Source organism: Gorilla gorilla, chromosome 8, assembly GCF_029281585.2.
Source record: "Gorilla gorilla gorilla isolate KB3781 chromosome 8, NHGRI_mGorGor1-v2.1_pri, whole genome shotgun sequence".
Taxonomy (NCBI): domain Eukaryota; kingdom Metazoa; phylum Chordata; class Mammalia; order Primates; family Hominidae; genus Gorilla; species Gorilla gorilla.
Genome location: NC_073232.2, coordinates 70319812 through 70343857, shown reverse-complemented (window position 1 = coordinate 70343857; position 24046 = coordinate 70319812). Strand labels below are relative to the sequence as shown.

At 42.0% G+C, this 24046-nt stretch overlaps 1 pseudogene across 1 annotated transcript in view; it reads right to left on the bottom strand.

The window, feature by feature from the left end:
- Window positions 1-1345: 1345 nt before the first annotated feature.
- The window catches only part of LOC101131975 (ras suppressor protein 1-like), a 125605-nt pseudogene continuing 102904 nt past the window's right edge, over window positions 1346-24046 (bottom strand). Inside the window, exons 3-7 of the transcript XR_004071595.3 lie at window positions 17806-17970; window positions 11115-11251; window positions 8837-8919; window positions 8452-8566; window positions 1346-2373 (exon numbers count right to left, since the gene is read on the bottom strand). The product of XR_004071595.3 is annotated as a ras suppressor protein 1-like (transcript). The remainder of the gene's footprint in view (window positions 2374-8451; window positions 8567-8836; window positions 8920-11114; window positions 11252-17805; window positions 17971-24046) is intronic.

Genomic DNA, 24046 nt, shown 5'->3' with positions numbered 1-24046 from the left:
CAGGATAATTAGCATATCTATCCCCTCAAACATTTATTCTTTCTTTTTGTTGTGAACATTCAAAATCCTCTCTTCTAGCCTTTTAAAAATATACCATATTGGCTGGGCACAGTGGCTCATGCTTGTAATTCCACCACTTTGGGAAGCTGAGGCAGGCAGATCGCCTGAGGTCAGGAGTTTGAGACCAGCCTGGCCAATGTGGTGAAACACCATCTCTACTAAAAATACAGAAATTAGCCAGGCAAGGTGGTGGGAGCCTGTAATCCCAGCTATTTGGGACGCTGAGGCAGGAGAATTGCTTGAACCCAGGAGGCTGAGGTTGTAGTGAGCTGAGATCACACCGTTGCACTCCAGCCTGGGCGACAAGAGCAAAACTCCATCTCAAAAAAAAAAAAAAAAAGAAAAGAAAAAGAAAAAATATACCATATTACACTGCTGGTGGGAACATAAGCTAGTACAACCACTGTGGAAAACAGTGTGGGGATTCCTTAACTAAAAGTAGAACTATCATTTGATGCAGCAATCCCACTACTGGGTATCTACCCAAAGGAAAAGAAGTCATAACATGAAAAAGGTAAATGCACATGCATGTCTATAGCAGCACAGTTCACAATTCCAAAAATATGGAACCAGCCCAAATGCCCATCAGTCAACAAGTGGATAAAGAAATTGTGGCATACATATACACCATGGAATACTACTCAGCCATGAAAAGGAATGAAATAATGGCATTCACAGCAACCTGAATGGAACTGGGGACTATTATTCTAAGTGAAGTAACTCAGGAATGAAAAACCAAACATTGTATGTTCTCACTCATAAGTGGGAGCTAAGCTATGAGGATGCAAAGGCAAAGAATGATATGAGGATGCATATATGAGGATGCAAAGGCAAAGAATGATACAGTGAACTTTGGGGACTCGAGGGAAAGGGTAGGGGATGTGAGATAAAAGACTACAAATTGGGTACAGTGTATACTGCTTGGGTGATGGGTGCAGCAAAATCTCAGAAATCACCACTAAAGAACTTATTCATATGGCCAAACACTGCCTGTTCCCCAAAAACCTATGGAAGTTAAAAAAAACCCATAAATTACATTTGACCATATTTACCCTAAAGTTCTGACATAAAGTACTTTTTATTGATGTTCAGTTTTAATATTTCAAAATTATAATTTCTTAATCAGATAAGATGTATTTAGTGGCATGTGTTTTTGTTTCAAGACATATGGACTTTTAATTTTTTATTAGCTAACATTTTTGATAATTTCTACTTTTGTTAATAATTGTTAATAATTTCTACTTCTACCTCATTGTGATAAATAAACACAGTTTATACAATGCTATTCCTTTTTCTAAAATTTATTGAGAATTACTGTGTGATTTGTACCTGGTCAATTTTTACAAATATTACATGTGTGCTTGAAAAAATTATATTTTTATGATTCTACATTAATATTTTAAACTTATTAGTCATGCTATTTAGATCTTCTATGTATGCAAACTTTTTGCAGCTTGATCTATCCCTTTCTGAGATGAACATGTTAAATCTCATTGAGCATAAATAAAGGGTACATTATCAGATACATATACGTTCATGATTATTGAAACATTTTGATCTGTTTTTTCCTTTCCTTTCCTTTCAAACCGTATCAATATCTGAAGGTCACAGAACAAGGGAGTGGGAGAGTGAGGTTTGAACCCAAGCCTAGTGACGAAGAGTGCAGCACTTAACCTCTATTCTCTGCTGTTTACATTTAAAAAAAGTTTTAAACCTCTGGATAAAATAATTGGGAGCCAGTTGACAGAGTGACAATAACAAAAGAGAAAATAAATGAGACACTTACAATCAGAGACTTAATTGATCAAACAAAGAATACTGGATTTCCTTCTTGCCTGCCTCAGTAAAGAAGTTATTTTTCTTTAGTTTCTCGATGTCTGCAGGAAAAGGATTAAGAGATATAACAGAAGAAATTTTGGACGTACATCCACTCACTGTTAATTCTGTTCATTCTGGAGAATAAATTGGGAGGAAATTCTCAATTCATAATGTCCTTTACTCTCTGAAGGGGATTAATATTTGTTTCCACTCTTCACAAGTATGCTAGAAAATACTATGCTTCTCATAATTACTGTAGTAAAAAATGCTATCGATTATTGGCACATATCGTAGGGCACTAAGCTGGCTAGCCCCAGGTGTGTGCAGCATTGCAGACATATGTCCCATAGGCTGTTTGGATTGGTGCAAATAAGGTTTTGGTGTCAATAATACTTTGTTTTGTTGCATTCCGAGCAGACCAATGTGATTTTCTTCTCTTCTCCAAAGGCAAAATTATCTGGGTAACAAATGCAGGAGAAGAGGTCCCATCATTGCCTAGAAGCCAAGAAACCAGAAACAATTCCAATTCAGAACAAGCAGTGGAAACCACGGAATGCTTAGCAAAGAGAATTATGCAAAACACATAATCCAAATATTCAGCTCACATGACAGTGGTCTCATCGGCGGGTGAGAAAATGCAGAAGTGGGACAGAGAACTGCTTGCAAACCCCAGGTGATGCCGCCAGCTCCCAAATTACCTTTTTGTTTTTTCTCCGGGGCTGCTGACCTATTCTGAGGATTGGTCAAGGCATATATTGAGTTTCCTTTCTTCACTACCAATGAAGGTCTTTATCCTCTCTACTAATTAATTCTTCCAGGAAATAATATATAAAGGAACAAAAAAGGGGCGAAATTTCAGTTAGCCACATGGCTGGCTGATTTTTAGGAGACTGGAAGCTGGCTGAAAATACTGGCCAAAAAGAGACTTCTGCATTCAGGCAGGCTCCAGATGATATTTCAATTATATGCATTCCATTGTCCTGCCCTGGCAGCGTTAACTGCAGATGTCAGGAAAAAGAGAATAGCCCCTATCTGCCTCCTAAAAGAACCCCTTTTTCCTATGAAGCAAAAACACACCACACAGCCCCAGCAATGGGGAGCCATTTGTGGTGCCAACCGAGGGGGCCACAGTCCCTGACTGGCCACAGATGTCTGCCTGCGAGTCAGCCCAACCCATAAACATCCTCAATCCTTCTGGCTTCAGTGTTTAGGAACCACAGTGCTTTATGGCTCAATCTTTCATTCTCTGCAGTCACACCCATAGGATCTCATCCAATTTGTAGCCTTAAATGTATGCTGATAATGCCCCAAATTATATATGCAGCCTAGATGTCTCTTCTGGACTCCAGATTCTTATACCCCATTGCCTTCTCAATGAGATACCCCAAAGGCATCTCAAACTTAACATATTGAAACTCAGTTCAGTACAACCTCCTCTCCTCAATCCCTCTCCTAATCTACTCTTCCTATAACCTTTCTACTCTTCCTATAACCTTTCCTAGCCTTCCAGTTGCTTAGACTAAAACCTCACAGTTAACCTTAACTTTCTCACCCCTCATCTAAACTGTTACCAATTCCTGTTAGATCTGCCTTTGAAGCAGATCCAGTATCCGACCATTACTTGTATCACTGCCATTACCATTTGGATGAAGCCAGTATCTACTCCCACCAGGATTGCTACAATAGTCTCCTGTCTCTCAGACTCTCTGCTTCCACCCTTTCCCTCTGCCCTCCAGCCTATTTTCAACACAGCAGCCAAAGAACTCCTCCGAAAAATAGTCAGGGGCTGCACACCATGGCTCATGCCTGTAATCCCAGTACTTTGGGAGGCTGAGGCAGGAGGATCACTCAAGCCCAGGAGTTTGAGACCAGCCTGGGCAACATAGCAAGACCCCATCTCCACACACAAAACATGAGAAAATCAGTGGGGCATAATGGCACATGCCTGTAGTCCCAGCTACTTGGGAGGCTGAGGCGGGAGGATCACTTGAGCCTGGCAGATGGAAGCCGTAGTGAGCTATGATTGCACTGCTGCACTCTAGCCTGTGTGATCACATAAGACTCTATGTCTAAATAAGAAAGTCAGATCATGCTATGCCTTTGCTCAAAACTCTTCAATGTCTTCCCATTTGTATCAGTTTCCTTTTGCTGTTCTAACCAATGACCACAAGTGGTGGCTTAAAACAACAGAAATCTAGTCTCTTAATGTTCTACAGTGCACAAGTCCAAAAATTGGATTTTATGGAACTAAAATTGAGGTGCCAATAGGGCTGCATTCCTTCTGGAAGCTTCAGGGTTGGGAGCAGAAATCCAGCTGCATGCCCTTCCAGTTTCTGGAGGTTGCCTGCCTCAGCTCGTGGCCCCTTTCACGAGTGACTCCAGCCTCTTGCTCCTGTCACCACGTCTTCTACTCCTATGTCTGACCCTCCTTCCTCCCTCTTATGAGGACCCTTGTGATTACATTGGGCTCACCTGGGCAATCCAGGATAATCTCCCCATCTCAAGATTCCAAAGCCCATAAACAAAGTCTGTTTCCCTACATAAGGTAACAAATTCTCATATACTGGTGATTAGGATGGGAGCATCAATGGGGGTGTCCATTTCACACACAGTAAAAGCCCAAGTTCTGACAATGTCCTACTAGTTCCCAGGTGAACCGGACCCCACTTCCTGTATAAGCTCATTGGTTACAACTCTCTCCCCTTCACTCACTCTGTTCCAGCTACACTGGCCTTGCTCTTCCTCAACACAAGCCCACCCAGGACCTTTGCATTTACTGTTCTCTCTCCATCAGGAGACCTCTCTTCTTCCTTTAAGTCTCTGCATAAAGGGCACCACCCTATGAGTGAGGGTTTCTCTGATTACCCCTTCCCCAGCCGGACACTCCCTTCCATGCTCAATTTTTTCCCAGAACTCTTAATATCATGTGTCTGTCATTCATATTCTCTCTTTCTTTTTTCTGTCCTCTCCCACTAGAACATCATCAATAACGGGTGTTCTGTCTCTTGTCATAACCCTTAGCAAATACCAGGGGCTCAACAAACAGTTGTTGAATAAGTGAATCTTACTTTACTGGAAAAGAAAGTTCCTTGGACTCAAAGGTCTGCCCTAAAGTAGGAACTTAACCTGAATAAATAAATGAATGAATGGCTACACAAGAGACTCAACTTACATCTCATTTTTGATAGGTATAAAGACTAATATGAAAGCAAGTGCTTTACTATTTAGAAATCAGACATAACAGTTTAAGTAGCTTATTCAAGGACATACAATAAAGGGAAAGTAACACAATCACATATTAAAACTCCAGTTAAGCCCCTGACTTTATTTTGCTGTGTCCCTGCACGTTCTCAGACCTGACAAATCAGAACTCATCTAGATTCTCTTGCTTGGATGAAATACTAGTACCAAAAAGGTTACAAGTTAATAAACTCTGGATTTATTATGAAAGGAAATTTCACAGAAATCTCAAAAGCATTTATCTTGTATATTCAGATACGTAACAAATATACAGGGAGAGATCGTCATCCATGCTTTAAAACACCCCCAGAAGCAAACCTGTAGCATAAGCTTCATGTGCATCATCAGTGCCCGGCACTGCCCATCAGCCAGCTCGGAGCAGCATCCAGATGGTCACCTCAGGTGTTGGGGACACAAACAAACAAAAGATGTTCCCACTGGGGGTTATGTTTGTTGAGGGGAAAGAGACATGGGGACAATGCAACTGACTTGGAATGGGACAGCAATTTGTCTTCCAGAGGCCATCTCAGTTGCATTTTGCAAAGTGTTATGCTAGCCTTCCTCACACACCAGCAAAGCCCATGCCAACTCACCATCCAGCAACATCTCTCTGCCTGCTTTTTTTGGGGGGGTGTGCTGGGGTTGTGTTTTGTTCAAACTTTAAAACTGCAATTCTAGGAATCCTTTTACCAGCATATGGGTGGGAAAGAGGACCTCACCATGATCAGGAAGCTGGACCCAGAGGAGGGACTGACAGGTTCAAATCTCACCTCTGTGACTCACTAGCTGTGTCCCCCACAGACATGTCACCAACCAACCCTCTCTACACCTCGATGTCCTCACCTCTAAAAAGTCTGCTTGTAATTCTTATGGTAATTGTAGGCGATATTGCAGGAAAAACACTTATCCTAGTGCCTTGCAATTCCAGGCCTTAATACACACTACCTATTATTATAATAGCTGTTACTATATTAGTATTATATTAATCACCATTCAAAAATAAATAGTACATTTGTCTTCATCTTGAGTTTAGCTCGTGACAATGACTTCTAAAGGTTTATCATTTACTTACAACTAAGTGTTTGCCTATAATCAGGAAAAACTGCTATCAGGCAAATGTTAAGATTAAGCTTTTCTACATATGGCTGGCAAAAATAAAGTCATTTAAAGTCTGCCCCCTCAATTCTACACCTGAATAAAAATATACATGATTTGTTAATGGAAAGCTTAACAGAAATGTTGAACAAAGATGACCTCATATAGTATTTAAATAAGATAAGCAAAATGAGTAAGATTTTAAAATATATACATAGGCATGTGCAGGTTCAACTAGACATTTTTGTGGCAAATTATTGTCTGATAAAATAATTGTTTAATATGTTACGTTGCCTCATTGCTTGAAAAATGAAATAAGATCAAATGACATCAAAATATACATTTTTCTGTTTCTACTAACCATGCTAACCAAGGACACATGTCAGAGGCATTAAATGAGCTTTACACCAAGTTACACAAGAATTCACCTCACACCTGGAGATCCTGACTTAGTAGGCTGGGGAGGAAGCAAGTATTGGAGTTCTGTAGAAGCTCCGCAGCTATTACTAATGATAACATCTGTGGTTATTAACCACTGTGCAAGATCTCTATCTCTCTTTTTTTTTTCCCCCCCCCTTTCGACAGGGTCTTGTTCTGTCACCCAGGCTGGAGTGCAGTGGCACAATCACGGCTCACTGCAGCTTTGACCTCCCAGGCTTAGGTGATCCTCTCACCTCAGCCTCCTGAGTAGCTAGGATTATAGGCATGCACCACAATGCTCAGCTAATTTTTTGTACTTTTTGTAGAGATGGGGTTTCACCACGTTGCCCAGGCACTGGTCTCAAACTCCTGGGCTCAAGCGATCCACCCTCTTCGGCCTCCCAAAGTGCTGGGATTACAAGTGTGAGCCACCGTGTCCAGCCCAAGATCTCTCCTTTGACAAGAAGTTTTTTGCCTTGAAATTGTTTGCAAAAAGCGTTTCTTGATTTTGTAACCCTGCTCCCAAAACAAAACTTGACTGCTTGCAACTCAGTAAAGAGAAATGTTGAGTTGCTCCTCAGCCCTTAAAAATCATTAAATAATCATCTGGTCTTTTAATACTAACAAGAGAGTTAAGGGAAATGGGAAGGGAGGAGGTGGGACTTTCCATCTGTTCCAGGAAATCACGTGACTGCCTTCTCTTTAGCCTAATAAGGCTGCCAGCAGAACTCTGGGTGCTGATGGGCGTGCTCTGTGTCTCATTCCTCCTGTGCGTAACCATTAGCCCCATCAGCCTCCTCATAACCTTCCTAACCTCCTGCCATCCAAGGTCCTTGCTTCTTTCATTCATTCAGTCAATGTTTTCTGAGCAAGTACTGCACCCCAGGGAACAAATGCGAAAACGCCCCTGCCATCCTGGTGCTTGCATTCTAATTTCTAACAAATGGCCTCTTGAAACCGCCAGACTTGTTTAAAGAACTGCTTCCTCTATGTGTTTCTTAAAAATGATGGTATTTTGGGGCAGAAAAGCAAATAACCGCAGTTTGAGATAACAATGTGGTTCAAAGGATTAAAGAAATTAGAGGCTATTGAGGGTCTGCACAGGAAAAGATAAGGGAACTTGTGAACCTTTTGCAGTGGAATGAAGCAGTAACAGAACGACTGGCTTGGAGGTTATTTCCGGCAGGGGACATAAACCCACTCTGGAAATAGGAACGACCTGGCAGAGAATTAGGATTCAGTGGCCAGAAGTAGGACCTATTCCCAGCAAGAACATATTTAACAATTCCTACTAGAAATGGGATCAGGAGAGAGGCAAATTCACGACCAGAAGAGGTATCAACATCTTCAAGTAGCCGTAACAACTACTTTAATTCTTTGGTAAAAGTTTTTCTAGGTCAATAAAAAAGTAAGGGGTTAAAAAGTAAGAGTGATACTTCGATAAAGTTATCAATAACAACCAAGACTCAGAAAGCTCACCCAGCTAGTCAACGAGGACCCATGCATAAGGCTCTTACTACTAACCCCATGCTTTTTCCACTACACCATGCAGGGAGCTGAGCAGGGTCATCTTTCATCAGCAGTTTCTAAGACACGGGACACTACAGCTGCAGAACACAGCATCGGGGAAGGTCAAACCTATAACAGCTGAACTCTGGTCAACGACAAATGTTTCTCAACATTTGTCATTGTTGACACATTGGGTGTCTAGGTGGAGAGTAGTTGCCAAGAAGAGGAGGGAGGTTGTTCAGAATTGCTACATTGGGATAATTGTTATTCATGAAACCCAGAACTAAGTTCATTCAACAGCAAACTTACCCAGTTCTGGGGGTAGAACAGTGAGGCAGTTCCTCTGAATATGGAGCTCTTTAAGCTGGGTAAGCTCCTCAATTTCCTTAAGCAGTGAGATCAGGTCTTTATCCGTATTGCTGAGCTTAACAGAAGAAAACAGGGAGTTGTCAACACATTTTCACATGAAAAGGTGCTCCACAGAAACTCTCATCCTCCTCCGTGTCCTCTCTTCTACTACAGCTCAGTCCTTTCCATTTATTTACAAGTCCTGGCGGATAATCAAGAAACACTATCAGAAGTAGTGGTTTATTCCTGCAAAACAAACCTTACTTCTGCTCAGATTTACTTGATTCTACCCCTACAAGGCTGCAGCAGTGAATTGATTTTCTAAGAATTTAGATAACTTACTTACTATCTGCAACTTTGTGAGCTTCCTAATATCTGGTGGCAGGATTTCAAAACCATTGTCACTTAGATAGAGTGCACACAGGGTGGCTGCAAATTAAACAGCAATATATAAACAGGGTGGCATGGAACCCAACCATTTGAGGTCTGATCAATAGGAGGGAGTCAGCTTTGATTAATAACCCTGGCTTGGTGAAAAGCCTTTGACATACCTAGGGCTCCCAATAATAACAAGCAGGTCAAACTTACATTTACTGGCTTATTGTGTAGCTGGTGTGTCCAGGAAAACATCTATATCCAAGAGGACTGATACAATTAACAATGTGGGCTCTAGCATTTTGGGACACAGAGTTTCAACACATTTTCAAAAAAGATTGCTATTTTTCTCACAGATTACTTTTGATTCACATTTATTTCTCCATTTGCATCCAAAGTAAAACAAAGAAAACTACTGTGCCACTTTTATGGATACCTAGGGCAAAAAGGTTCTTTCGAGGGAATACAACTATGTTAAAATAGACCTTTTCCTATGTAAATAGCACTGTGTTAAAAATTAATGAAAGGCTTTCTGGCGATGGAGGCTATAACCACAGCTCATCAGTCCATAATCTGACTAATTATTACTACTTGTTTCTACAGCCTTAAGGCCAAAAGTAAATGAAGACAAAGGGGCTAAAATAATGGCATGATGTTAACAGAGTAAATCCTAACTTCAGCGGAATATCAGCAGTCAGAAATCCTAACTTAAGCAGTAATATCAGTAGTCAGAAATTAAGCAGAATATCAGTAGTCAGAAATTTGTTCACAATTACTACACAATGATAATACGATTACAAACTACTGAAGGCTAAAATTCTAAAGCATCTGTTTATCCTCAACCAAAAAAGCTGAGTATAATTAGAGGTATGTTTTGTTTATCAGTATTTATTCATTTTTTAGAGACAGAGTCTCGTTCTGTCACCCAGACTGAAGTGCAGTGGGTCACTGCAGCCTCAAATTCCTGGCCTCAAGCAATCTTCCTACCTCAGCCTCCCGATTAGCTAAGATTACAGGCACATGCTACTATGCCTGGTTAATTTTTTAATCTTTGTTTCTAGAGACAGGGTCTCTCTGTGTTGCCCAGGCTGGTCTTAAACTCCTAGCCTCAAGTGATCTTTGGAGCTCAGACTCCAGAACTGTATGTTAATGTAACATAATAAAAACAGGTGTTCCACTGCCCAAGAAAATATTTTACAGTTGGTTTCATGTGCTTGAGAAAGTCATAGAGATAATGTATATAAGGTAAAAAGTGAAATTTTAGAGACCAGCTCAGAAAATTCAGATTTTCTGAATGCCACATAAATTACTAATTGAAGAAATAGAACACTCATTTAAGAGAAGCAAACCTTGTCTGAAATAGTGCATGAGTTCCCAGAGGAAACCATTTTTTAATTTTCAAAAGCATCTTCAGCAAGAAATTTGTTGGCATATAAAAGAATAAAGTGTGTTCACCTATGGCCAATAATTTTTAATGCCTGTGTACTGGATAAATAGGTCAATAAGAGTACTTTTTAAAAGGCTGGAAATAAGAATCCTGGCTAGAAAATTTAAGAATTCTGTTAGTGATTTATTAATAAATATTTTTATAAATAATTGATTCGGACTTCCTGGGCAAATATCCTGCAAAGAATTAATACCAACATGGGAGGATACTTTTTTTTGGCATGCTATTTAAAAAGAAAGTCAAGTCTCTTAGCTAAATGTGAGGCTTGATCTCATTTAGGTATATAATCTCTCTCAGAATGTTAATATGATGTTACTAAGTCCACTTCAGCCCAATGGTGTCACATAACGATATATCAAATGCACATACTGCTGAGCTACTAAGGAATATTCAAAAGGAGTCTCTAAAGAAAAAATTATCTCTGTCCAATAATTTCTCTTGGAGTTTAGGTCCTGGCAAATAAATTTCACTCTGAGAACACAAAGTATAGTGTTGAGGAGATTTATAGAACTGAAAGTTTCTTACTCAGGTAGAAGTTTCCAGGGGGCCGGGCGCGGTGGCTCACGCCTGTAATCCCAACACTTTGGGAGGCCGAGGTGGGCGGATCATTAGGTCAGGAGTTCGAGACCAGTCTGGCTAACAAGGTGAAACCCCGTCTCTACTAAAGATACAAAAATTAGCCAGGCATGGTGGTGCACGCCTGTAGTCCCAGCTACTCGGGAGGCTGAGGCAGGAGGAGGCAGAGGTTGCAGTGAGCTGAGATCATGCCATTGCACTCCAGCCTGGGGGACAAGAGTGAAACTCCATCTAAAAAAAAAAAAAAAAAAAAAAAAGAAGTTTCCAGGAAGAGAATTTTCGTTCAAGTTGTAAGTCAAGTCCAGAACCTCAAGAGCTGGCAGGGAGCAGAAGCCTCATGACAAAGTGTTCAGCCTGTTCATGCTGTTGCAGGGGGACAAAAATCTACATCAGGACACCAAAGACACATTTATACAGACTATCAAGGGCACCTCTGTTTCACAGGCTGAAAGTGTAAGAGAGTGCCATGATCCTAGAGTCACTTTATACTTTATTTTTATTTTTTATTTTTTTGAGATGGGGCCTTGCTCTGTTGCCCAGGCTGGAGTGCAGTGGCACGATCTCGACTCACTGCAGCCTCGACCTCCATGGGCTCAAGCAGTCCTTCCACTTCAGCCTCCCAAGTAGCTGGGACCACAGGTGCACACCATCACACCCCACTAATGTTTGCATTTTTTGCAGAGATGGGTTTTTGCCAGGTTGCCCAGGCTGGTCTCAAACTCCTGAGCTCGAGCCATCCTCCTACCTCAGCCTCCCAGAATGCTGGGAGTATAGGTGTGAGCCACCATGCCCATCCCATTTTTTTTAATTAAAAAAAGTATTTATTTAATATTTACATTGACAAATGAAGATTGTACATACCTATGGTGTACAACATGATATTTCTGATCTATGTATCATCCATCGTGGAATGCCTTAAATCACACTATTTAATATATGCATTGCCTCATATCATATGCTTGTCATTTTTTTGTCTTTTGTGGTGAGAATGCTTAAAATTCACTCTCTTAGCAATTTTCAAATATACTACATATTGTTATTGACTGCAGTCACCATGATGTACAATCCATCTCTTGAACTTACTTCTCCCGTCTAACTAAAATTTCGTGTCCTTTGGCTAACATCTCCACAATTCCCCTCTCCCTCCAGCCTCTGGTAACCATTTTATTCCCTGTTTTGATGAGGTTTACTTTTTTACATTCCACATATAAGTGGTATGATGTGGTATGTTGTCTTATTTAAACTAATAATTTTAGAGAGCTTATATATTCCTGAAACATTTGGAAATTTCTTAGTTGTCATTTTTCTCCAGTGGTGAAATTTAATCATTGTTTTACACAGAAACTCAAACCATCACAAAATATCTGTCCTTGTAAAGAAAAACTTCCTTATGAATGTAGTAATAATATCTGAAACTACACACATGAAGCTTTGTAGTTTTCAGATTTTTGCTTTATTTCATTTCATTTTTTCCTTTTAGGAGGGAAAATCATGTTTTTTTTTTTCTACAACTGTTAAAATTCAAAGTTATCTTCAATTAGAATGGTGATGGCCAGGGGCTGGAGGGAGGGGCAATAGAGAGATGTATTTTAGTGGGTGTAGGATTCAGGTTTGCAAGATGAGAAAGTTCTGGAGATTGGCTGAACAACAATGTGAATACGCTTAACACCATTGAACTGTATACTACAAAGACAGTAATTTTTTTTTTTTTTTGAGACAGAGTCTGGCTCTGTCGCCCAGGCTGGAGTGCAGTGGTGAGATCTCAGCTCGCTGCAACCTCCACCTCCCTGGTTCAAGCAATTCTCCTGCCTCAGCCTCCTGAATAGCTGGGACTACAGGCATGTGCCACCATGCCCGGCTAATTTTTGCATTTTTAGTAGAGAAAGGTTTCACCATGTTGGCCAGGATGGTCTTGATCTCTTGACCTAGTGATCCTCCTGCCTCAGCCTCCCAAAGTGCTGGGATTACAGGCGTGAGCCACTGCTTGGCCAGACAGTACATTTTATGTGCATTTTATCACAACTTAAAAATTTTTTAAATCGTACAATTGACTCTTGAGCAACATGGGTTTGAACTGCCTGGGTCCAATGACACATGGATATCTTTCTTCTGCCTCTGCTACCCCTGAGACAAGAAGACCAACCCTCCTCTTCCTCCTCAGCCCACTCAACATGAAGAAGAGGATGAAGACCTTTAAGATGACCCACTTCCACTTGAAGAACAGTAAATGCACTTTGTTTTCCTTATGACTTTCCTGATAACATTTTCTGTTCCTTAGCTTACTTTATTGTAAGAATGCAGAATAGAATACATATAACACACAAAATATGTGTTAATTGACATTTTTGTTTTGGTAAGGCTTCCGGTCAACTGTAGGCTATTAGTACTTAAGTTTATTCAGAGTCAAAAGTTACGTGTGGATTTTCGACTGCATGGGGGGTCAGTGTGGTGCTCCCTCCACCCATGTGTTGCTGAAGGGTCAATTGTGTGTGGGTGTGTGCGGGGGTGTGTGGTGTGTGTGGGTGTGTACGTGGTGTTGTGTGTAGTGTTATGTGTGTGTGTACGGGGATGTTATGTGTGGTGTGTGGGGGGTGTGCTGTGTGTGTGGTGTGTGGAGGGGGTGTGGTGTGTGTGTGATGTGTGTGGGTGGGCGTGGGGTGTGTATGTGGTGTGGTGTGTGTGGAGGGTGTGGTGGTGTGTGTTGTATGTGTGTGGTGTGTGTGTGGGGGTATGGATGTGGTATGGTGTGGTATGTGTATGGGGTGTGTGTGGGGGTGTGGTGGTGTGTGTGTTTACGCAGTATGTGTGTGTGGTGTGTGTGTGGGTGTGTGTGCGTGTTTGTGTCTGTGTGTGTGTCTCCGATGAAGTCTAAGGGAATTTTTTTCTTTTTTTTTATTATACTTTAAGTTCTGGGGTACATGTGCACAACGTGCAGGTTTGTTACATAGGTATACATGCACCATGTTGGTTTGCTGCACCCATCAACTCGTCATTTACATTAGGTAGTTCTCCTAATGCTATGCCTCCCCCAGCCCACCACCCCCTGACAGGCCCCGGTGTGTGATGTTAGGAGAATGGGCCCCGGTGTGTGATGTTAGGAGAATTTTTTTTCTACACTTTTATCCTTTTCTTTAAGCCCCTTATTTTTCTTAATGCCGTTCCCTTTGAGCATACTTAAAAGCCAATTAAAAATAAACTTTAATAAAAGTTGACAGATATTGAAAGGTGGAAGGGACTGTGACAATAAAAATCATTCTAGTCATCAATGCTTCTCATAACAGATCCAGCTCGGTCCAGTCCTACCAAGTCGGCCTCACCAGAAACAGCAGACAGCAGGGGGAAACCAAAATGGAAACGTGGGTTCCCCCTCTCAGGCAGAAAACGACCCAGACAGACTACACCCAGCAAAACTACCTCCACGACTATCTACTGCAATGACAGCAACAATGAACATTCTCCATGAAGTCACAATTTGTGAAGCACATTATGGCAAGTACTTCGCTTGTTGTATTACCTTGTAATACAGGCAGGATGGAGCTTGTAATTAATGCTATCTCGAGATGAAAAAAAGCCTAAGAGAGAGTAAGGAGCAAAGACTTCAGAAGTGACTGATGAAGGTGACATGTGTCTGGAAGCACCCTGTACCTCATGGAGATCCTCCCTATAACTTGCCTCACTGTGTGAGTATAATTCTTTATGCCATTTGAGGACAGAGGTATCCTTTAGTGAAACCCATCTTAGCTCCTTTCCCAAAGAACTGGGAGGTTTTTTCAAACTTTGACAACTCCGTCTATGTAGCTGTGTAATTAAATACAAAAAGCTTTACACAATGAATAAAGCACCAACAGCCCCAAATGCAAACAACTCCAAAGAGAACAAGAAGGCAACTAAGATGCATTCATTGAAAAAGAAAAGTTGAGGGCTGGGTGCAGTGGCTCACGCCTGTAATCCCAGCACTTTGGGAGGCCAAGGCAGGTGGATCACCTGAGGTCAGGAGTTCGAGATCGGCGTGACCAACATGGTAAAACGGCATCTCTACTAACAATACAAAAGTAGCTGGGTGTGGTGGTATGCACCTGTAATCCCAGCTACTCAGGAGGCTGAGGCAGGAGAATCGATTGAACCTAGGAGGTGGAGATTGCAGTGAGCTGAGATCATGCCATTGCACTGGAGCCTGGGCAACAAGAGCAAAACTCTGTCTAAAAAAAAAAAAAAAAAAAAAGGAAAAGAAAAAGAAAAGTTTATGGCTCTGTCCTATGGTGCCTCAAACCAAACAGAAAAAAACCTGAGCTTATTATTTTCTTCCCAAACCTGTCTCCATCTGTTCTATTTTTCAGCTGACCAACACAGAAACATAGGTATCATTCCATCCCATCAGTTACTGTCTGTCAATGTTACCACCTGTATATTTTTCATATAAAATCCCTCCCTGCCTCCACTGTCACTGTCCTAGTTCACAAGGGACATGAAGCTCATGTTCTTACTGGTCTCCTAACCTCTAGTTTCCATCCCTCCACCCTCTTCTCCACACTGATCTTTCATAGGAAAATCTGACCATATCTCATATCCACCACTTGGCTATGCAAATTTCTCAATGGTCAGCATGATAAAATTGGAGGTCGTTTATTTATTTACTTATGTATTTTTGAGATGCAGTATCACTCTGTCACATAGGCTGGAGTGCAGTGGTATGATCTCAGCTCACTGAAACCTCTGCCTCCTGGGTTCAAATGCCTCTCCTGCCTGAGCCTCCTGGGTAGAATAGCTGGGATCATAGGTGCACATCACCACACTTAGCTAATTTTTGTATTTTTAGTAGAGATGAGGTTTCGCCATCTTGACAAGGCTGTTCTTGAACTCCTGGCCTCAGCTGACCCTCCAGCCTCAGCCTCCCAATGTGCTGAGACTACAGGCATGAGCCACCACGCCTAGGAGGAGCTTGTTTATTTAGCACAGAGGACTTTCATTAGCACTTTTGATTCCCTGCCATTATTATAAACATTTATTTGTTATAGTTGGTTTCCTCAACTGTAATGGAAGCTCCATCAGGGCTGGATGGCCAGTAGCTAGAATAATGCCTGGTACACGATTGGGAACTTGGTAAGTCCTCGTTCACTGAACAGCAGATATCCAGGATTCCCTGTCTAGCCTGACCTCTGACCTTACAGCCACCTGCCTCACACTTTATACTCAACAGTGCCAAAAAACCGACAATTCCTAGGCCCCAGGCAGGCAGTGCTGTGAGTGTTTAAATATGTCATTCGCGGCTGGGAGCGGTGGCTCATGCCTATAACCCCAGCACTTTGGGAGGCCGAGGAGGGTGGATCATGAGGTCAAGAGATCGATTGAGACCATCCTGGCCAACATGGTAAAACCCCGTCTATACTAAAAATACAAAAGTTAGCTGGGTGTGGTGGTGTGCGCCTGTAGTCCCAGCTACTTGGGAGGCTGAGACAGGACAATCGCTTAACCCTGAGAGGCAGAGGTTGCAGTGAGCTGAGATCGTGTCACTGCACTCCAGCCTGGCGACAAAGCAAGACTCGGTCTCAAAAATAAAAATAAAAATAAAAAAATTGGCAAATATCTGTCCAGCATCTATTGCTGCTCCACATCAATCACTAATTTAACCAGAGCATTTAGTGGCTACAATTTAATGAGTATACGACTTTGCACAGAGACTGACGCATGAGTGGGCAGTTTCATCTAATAGCTGTGCCAATGAAGATGGAATTCTGATGTTGCAGTTCCGGTTGGGGTCTATGGATGTATTCGTCTGTTCTCCCATTGCTATAAAGGAATGCCTGAGGCTAGGTAACTTACAAGAAAAGAGGTTTAACTGACTCGTGGTTCTACCGGCTGTGTAAGAAGCATGGCAGCTGCTGCTTGCGGGGAAGCCTCAGGAAGCTTTTACTCATGGTGGAAGGCAATGCAGGAGCATGTGTATTACATGGCAGGAGAAGGAGAGCACGAGGGGTCTTGCAATAACTCACTCACTATCATAAAGACAGTACCAAGAGGGGATGGTGCTAAACCATTCATGAGAGCTCCACCCGCATGATCTAATCACCTCCCACCAGGCCCCACCTCCAACAATGGGGATTACAATTCCACATGAGATTTGGTGGGGACACAGATCCAGACCATATTAATGGAGTCTGATGGAGCCGTTAGACCCAGAACCATGGGGTTCTCTTCCCAGCTTGGCCACTAACCTCAGGGGTGACCAGAACCCAGTCCCTTAGCCCCTTTGAAAAGGCTTGGCTTCCTCTGTATAAAATGAAAGTACTAAAACCTGATTTCCCTACCTCACAAATGTTAAGAGGATCAAGTGCTGCAAAGCAATACACAAAGACATGTTATCATTATTATTATTTACCGCTCCCCGGTTCTGCAACCTCAGTTGAACCAAAACTCCTCTCTTCACCTTTGCATAAAGAAAGACAGAGGATTGTCACCTCTCAACTACAGAGAAGAACTGCAAAAATGAATGAAGCAGCATTAGGGAATATATTCTTCCCTCCATGGCATGAAGGTGCTTTATAAACTATTCCTATTTAACACAGAGAGAAAAAAAATCAACTATACTACAACTTGTCTGTCAGTTCATGCTATGCAAATAAGTCCCTTCTTGGTCAACAGAACTGAGATAAAATTTTACTGGACACAAAATACAGTAAAAATTTAACTTCCTTATTGTGCCAACTATTAGCTTCTCAATTAGCTCTCAAATCTTCACTAATGTAGGCCACCGAAAGGATATATTAAAACAATAAAACTTTTTTTAAAACCCAAAACACAAAAAGAAATTAGAAATCCACTTCTGTGTAATGATATAAATGGAATCCCTCCCCTGGCCCTACCCAGCACGCCCCTTCCACTCTCTTCCTCTCCATCCATTCCTTTCCACTGATACTCACCCAAGGTTCAGGTGTTTGAGTTTTTGAAGCCTGTTGATCTGTGTTGGCAGCTCCTCAATCTGGTTATTTAAAAAGTTGAGCACTTCCAAATTCTTCAGTTCTGCTGTGTTTGGTGGCACCACCATGGAAACATAAATGCTGAGTGTGAATCTGGGAATGGAACTCCTAGCAAGGGATGGCAGCAGCACACTTTGTTTTTCTTCAAAGCTAAGAAACATATAACTCCAAAAGGACCATCGAATTCACCTATCGGTCTTACTTATTTTTTACGGGTTTTTCATAAGCAGTCACTCACTTCTGAGTGGCCGCTGAAATGCTCCTTCGTATATCATTAGCTAAGTGTTTGGCATAGTTTGTTTCAGACAGACAATGAAGAGGGAAACAGAGCAAAAAGGCACAAAAGAGAATTTCTGTACCATAGCAGCCTATAAAAGTGAATATTACGAAGCATATACACTTATAGCTGTCATATAGGATCTTTTAAGTGCAATTGTTTTTTTCTTTCGGTTTTCTTGCATTGCCACTGGAAGAAAGACAACAACCTCCAAATCCCTTCCTGGGTGATGTACATTGAAGCTGTTTAACCCAGTATCTGAAGAGCTGTCCTCTTAACATTGCATTATATTAGCTCAATTTTAAATAATGAAATACTCTATCTCCCTAGTTTCTGATTTTGGCCTCTGGAGTAATGTATCTTGAGCAATACCAAACACACATACAAATATACACACATATATACACATACACACACACACAAAGGTTACATCAGATTAGCAACACATCGATATACTGTTATTATATAGAAATAAAAAAGTCAACTCAGTAACATGCTATGAACACTAGTGTGCAGATCAAAGGTGAAAATCAACCACTGGGGACCTGAAAGGTTCCTCCTTCCCTAGCATATATATACTTGAAAATACAAATGTAAAAGCCAAAGGCATCTTTATCTCAAAAGTACAAACTATAAATTGGCAGTAGAAGGACTTTCCATAGGCTGTAATTCATCTATCCCATTTGCTATTCAATCATTCTACAAACATTTGTATGGGTGATAAGCTTGGCCATGGTTCATGTAAACTCTGATACCAAGACTATCCAGGTAACTAAAAACATGAACAGGTGCCTGGAGCCCAGCCTGAAAAAGTGTGATGTCTCATATCAGTCAGGTTTACTTCCCATCCCATCTGCTTCCTCCAGGGGTGCCCCAGGAGGCTGGAAAACCAACCTGCTTGCCTGCAGTCAGACCTAAACTCAGACCCAAGAGCACCTGTGATTAGAACCAGTACAAAGGTGAGTGTAAAATGCCAAACATACATCTAAAATATTTAAGCAGCTAGCCATTTCAAGGACACCAATTGATAACTCCCAGGGCAACAAAATTAAAAGGACAGGCACATTGCTAATTATAGTTTTGAGTAATCATTTTCAGCTTTCTGAAATGTCTACAGGATCGCTGACCTGATTTCTTTTAGAGGGAAGGCTTGGTGAAAGGTAAAAGAAACGCTTTCACTGGAAGAAGGGACTGCGAAGAATAAGGATTACTCTGAACTAGGGCACATGGGCAGGGAGCAGTGGTCTAGTGAGCAGCCCCTGGGTGAGCTCCTGAAGTGGCTGTTGATAAAATAACAGGTTTTCATGGTGTAATCTAGACAGCTGGAAGTTCCTCCAGAACCCTCCCTCTTGGATACCTGCAGGAATTCAAAGGAATCCTACCTGTACAATATGGATGCAAATGCACATTCTTAGGTGCACAGTCCATGGAACACTTCTGTGGAAATGCATGGTATTCACCTTGTGTAAGCAATTATCAAGAAAATCACCGGGACCAGGAGTGGTGCCTTATGCCTATAATCCCAGCACTTTGGGAGGCCGAGGCAGGTGGATTACCTGAGGCCAGGAGTTTGAGACTAGCCTGACCAACATGGTGAAACCCCGACTCTACTCAAAATACAAAAATTAGCCGGGCATGGTGGCAGGTGCCTGTAATCCCAGCTACTCGGGAGGCTGAGGCAGGAGAATCACTTGAACCCAGGAGGCAGAGGTGGCAGTGAGCTAAGATCATGCCATTGCACTCCAGTCTGGGTGACAAGAGTGAAACTCTATCTCAAAGGAAAAGCAAATCACCAGGCTGTGTCTTCTAGGTCACTGGATGTCATCTTCTCCCCCCAGATCATAAAGTATATACAGTGCAGCTGCCCACAGACCTCATCCCTCCCCTGTCCATCCTCCAGCTACCACTAAGCCTTCATCTGATTAGTCTGAAGAGCAATAACAAAAGTTAGTGAAATCAGGAGAAAACGATGATCTCAATTTAGCCACAAACCAAGAATAATGCAGCCAGAATTACTGTCATCTTCCCAAAGTTACTCTGCCAGTTGAATTAAATGCTCGTCTAAAGGTATCGCCTTTTTGACAGGATGAGAGATTATTTCACTCTCCTTGCTAAATCAGTCCAATTTAAAACCACAAATTATGCTAAATGTGGTTTAGGGCTTTGTCTTGTGGATGCAAACAATAACCTCATATTCAATTTACAAAACCTCTCCCAGCCTTTTGGTGAGCATGTGAATTTTTTGCTTAAGACTCCATTCAAGCTAGATGAGAAAAAAAATTACACAGCTAATATTCTCCCTAATATACAGAATTTTTTAAACCCCCAGTCATAGTGAAAATCTAAAGAAATTAACATGCAGACCCGTCTGGATGGGATGGTATTCACTCTTTGAACCAATACTTAGAGAATGCTGATTAGGTGCACAGCACCATACTTTTTACACATAGCATCTCAATACTTTGGGGATAAAGTAGGAGAGGAATGTTACTTAAGGAAAATAAGTTACAAAAGATAGGGTATCAAAGTCAATAAACTGAAACAGGCCTAGTGCTTGGAATATAAACTACTCCCAACCAAACTAGTTGTCCAGAAAAAATAACCAGTTAGCAATATGAATTGTGTCATGACTAAATCATATACATATGTGGCAGGAACAATTTTAGCTATTTCAAAAAGGCCACTGCAATACCTTACCAGTCAAAATATTTTATTGGAATTTTCCAGATAGCTATAGGATGCATGAGCAAGAAGCATTTAAAACCTAATAGTGTGTGTCAGTATATTTCTTACCATGTCTTTGAAACGTTCCTTTTTCATCAGTCTGTCCAGCTTCTGACCTATGACCCCAGCTGACCTATGACACCAAAGAAACTGAAGAGCAATGTGGTCCTTGGCCCCACAGTGCTGTGTGTGCCCTTACTCAACTCATAACCTCTCTGGGCCTCTGTAAAATAAGAAGGCTGGATTATGACCATTTCCAAGGTCTCTTCCACTTTGTTTTAACATTCTAGGATTCTAAAAGGAGATGGATTATGAAAATCAATGATATGGCTTTAAATAATTCAAAAAATGGGGCCCTCAATTAGGAAGCTTAGTCATGTAGAACTTTGCTTCTGACAAACAATTGAGTATCATTTTCTGCCTAGCCAAAGACGGTTGCTTTAAGCTTGAGACTTCAGTTGCTAGGTTTGGGGGAACGGTCCCAAAGGACCCAGACATTCCCTGGCTCCTCAATGTCACATTTTGCTCTAGCCGCAAGATCACAGGACTGCTGGGGATGCTCTCATCCCAGAGCATCTGCTGGTATTTTGGAAAGGTGACAAGGATGTGGTCACATCACCCCAGAGACAAATCTCAAAGTTTCTTCTAGGCTCTGCAGCAGTTCCACCTAACACACCTGGCATGACCTTTTTTCCTTCAAGTTCTCCTAAACTGAAGAAACTGAATGTGATTCAAGAGTTTTGTCCATCTGATGTGCCAGCCCTAGACTTGGCAATTCAGCACCCCTGACTCCTGCAGCACAGTTTCTGGAAGGTTCCACAAGCAGCCCAAAGTGCCTGAAGGGCTCATTAACTTCTCTTTGGCTGGAAGCACCTCCCCTTTGCTGGACAGGCTGGAGAAACCAGAGTCCATCTGTGCGAAACACTGGCACAGCCCCTTCCTGAGCAACAGCTTTACTCCTAAAAGGACATGTATCTACGGCCATTGGTTATATCTGCAACAGGCATGAGCCACCCGGCACTGCACAGTTGATGCACATTCACAAAATCAACAATCAATCAGCTCAAGAATAGCCTTCCCCCAACCAGCCAGCAGCCCGCAAACTATCTCCCCTCCACACGAAGAATTAAAATCAACTACTGTTATAACAATAGTTTCAATTCTGTTGAATTGAGTAAGGAAGATCCTGTTCTATGATCTAAAATTAATAATTCCACAACCAACAACTTAAAGCATTTTAGGAGTTTACACAATAATAATTAGCAGGGTGTGTTCTGGGGCTGGGCTATCTGATGGACAGCCACTAGCTATATGCAGCTATTTGAATTTAAACCTAGATTAATCAAAAATAAAATGATGAATGCTATTGTTTGGTCACAGCAGCCACATTTAAAGAGCTCAACAGCCACATGTGGTGTCTAGTGGCTCCACTACTGCATGGCGGGGATACTGACCGTTTCATCACCACAGAACGTTCTATTAGACAGCCCTGCTCTATGGCAGTGGGTCTCAAACCACGGAGACACCAGAATCACCAGAGGCCTTGCTAAAACAGAGATGGAGGGGTATCCCAGAGTTTCTGATTTAGTAGTAGGTTTGGGGTAAAGCCTGAGAATCTGAATTTCCAGCAGCTTCTCAGGGGATGCTGATGTTGCTGCTCTGGGAACCATATTATGGCTCAGAAAACTTTTAATTCATTGGCAGCATCACGATTATCGATCCAACACATATGTCCCTTACCCCATGCAATAATGCGATGAGTATAATAATCAATCTTATCCAAATGAAGACGCCTACTGAGCCTGGGGATTGATGAGAAGTGAAACAAATGATACTCTAGATAGCTAACACGTTCAACGTGGGTGCCACAATCAAACCCTTTCTAGTCAACTTCTGCTTCCCCACACAAGATTTTATGGTAAGATCAGTATTGCTTAAGATGGACAACGTTCCAGAGGAGAAAAGCCTTGAATTCCCTAGCACACTGAATTAAGTCACTCAGTGGCAAATTCATCATGACCAAGGGTGGCCATACAAAGAGATGTCACCTGCTATACTGCTCAGCTTCAAAACACTGAGTCCTAATGGCAGGATGCTGGGTGGTAGTGATGGCACAGACAGACCGGCTTGGGTGCAGCTGATTAGGGGGCTTTTTGAGCAAAAGCATCTTGTGGCCCTTGAGGCAAAGAAAGCTGTAAGGAGCGACAGACTCTGGGAGCAGCAGGCACAATGCAAAAACATAAGGACAGGAGGTCTGCTTGGGTGCAGCCCACGGGAGGGTGAGGGGGTCACACTTTGGTCTTTAGAGTCATATGGTTACCAGCAACAGTCAGGTTCTCTTCAGCTCCAGAAGGGCAGCACTAGACCCTGCACCATGCTAACGCATACCCACGGCTGCCAGGAAGCCAGAAGCTGCTCCAAACACATGGCACTTTCCATCCACAGCACGGGCATGAAATCTGGCGGTGACCTCCACCCACCATCTCCACCAAACTTCTGGGGAGTTGGGGGCTGCACTACACCCAACTGTTTTTGCAGAAGCACCAAAGGATGTTTTTAGAACTAGTGATTCCTGAGCTAGGGCTGGCCCAGAGCATGAAAGCCAGGGGACAAAGCCTCTTTGAAAAAAGTGAACTGATGGCTGAACCTCTGCTTCCAGTGATGGATGGTGAATTACAGCAAGGGAATGAAGAGGAGGACTTAGGGCAGGCAACTGCTCACACCCAGGGCTAGGACAGCAGGTGGCACAGGGGCATGCCCGCCCTTGTGCTGCAATGGAGGCAACATACTGTGCCGTGCCCATTTCCAGGATGCAAAAATGCCACCAACCCTCAGGCCAAAGAGTCCCCAAAGAAACCACATGGAATGAGTCACAGCAAAATGAAGCCGAGTAGCATTGCTTCTAAAAACCTGACATACTGCTATTTTAAAAAAAAGGAGGTTTTTGTCTGTTGCCATAACAAATGAAAATGCCTGGTCAGATGTTCACAATGTCGTATATTTCTACAGCTTTTTAAAATAAAGCATAGAAGGATAGAGGATGGTAGAGGATATAAAATTAGCTTGTCACTTAGATAACTTAGTATGTTACATTACTACAACTAAGTTACTAGAAAAACCACTAAAAACCTGAGAATAGATGAAAATGAGTGAGATTATTCATTATATATATGGGAGAGGGAA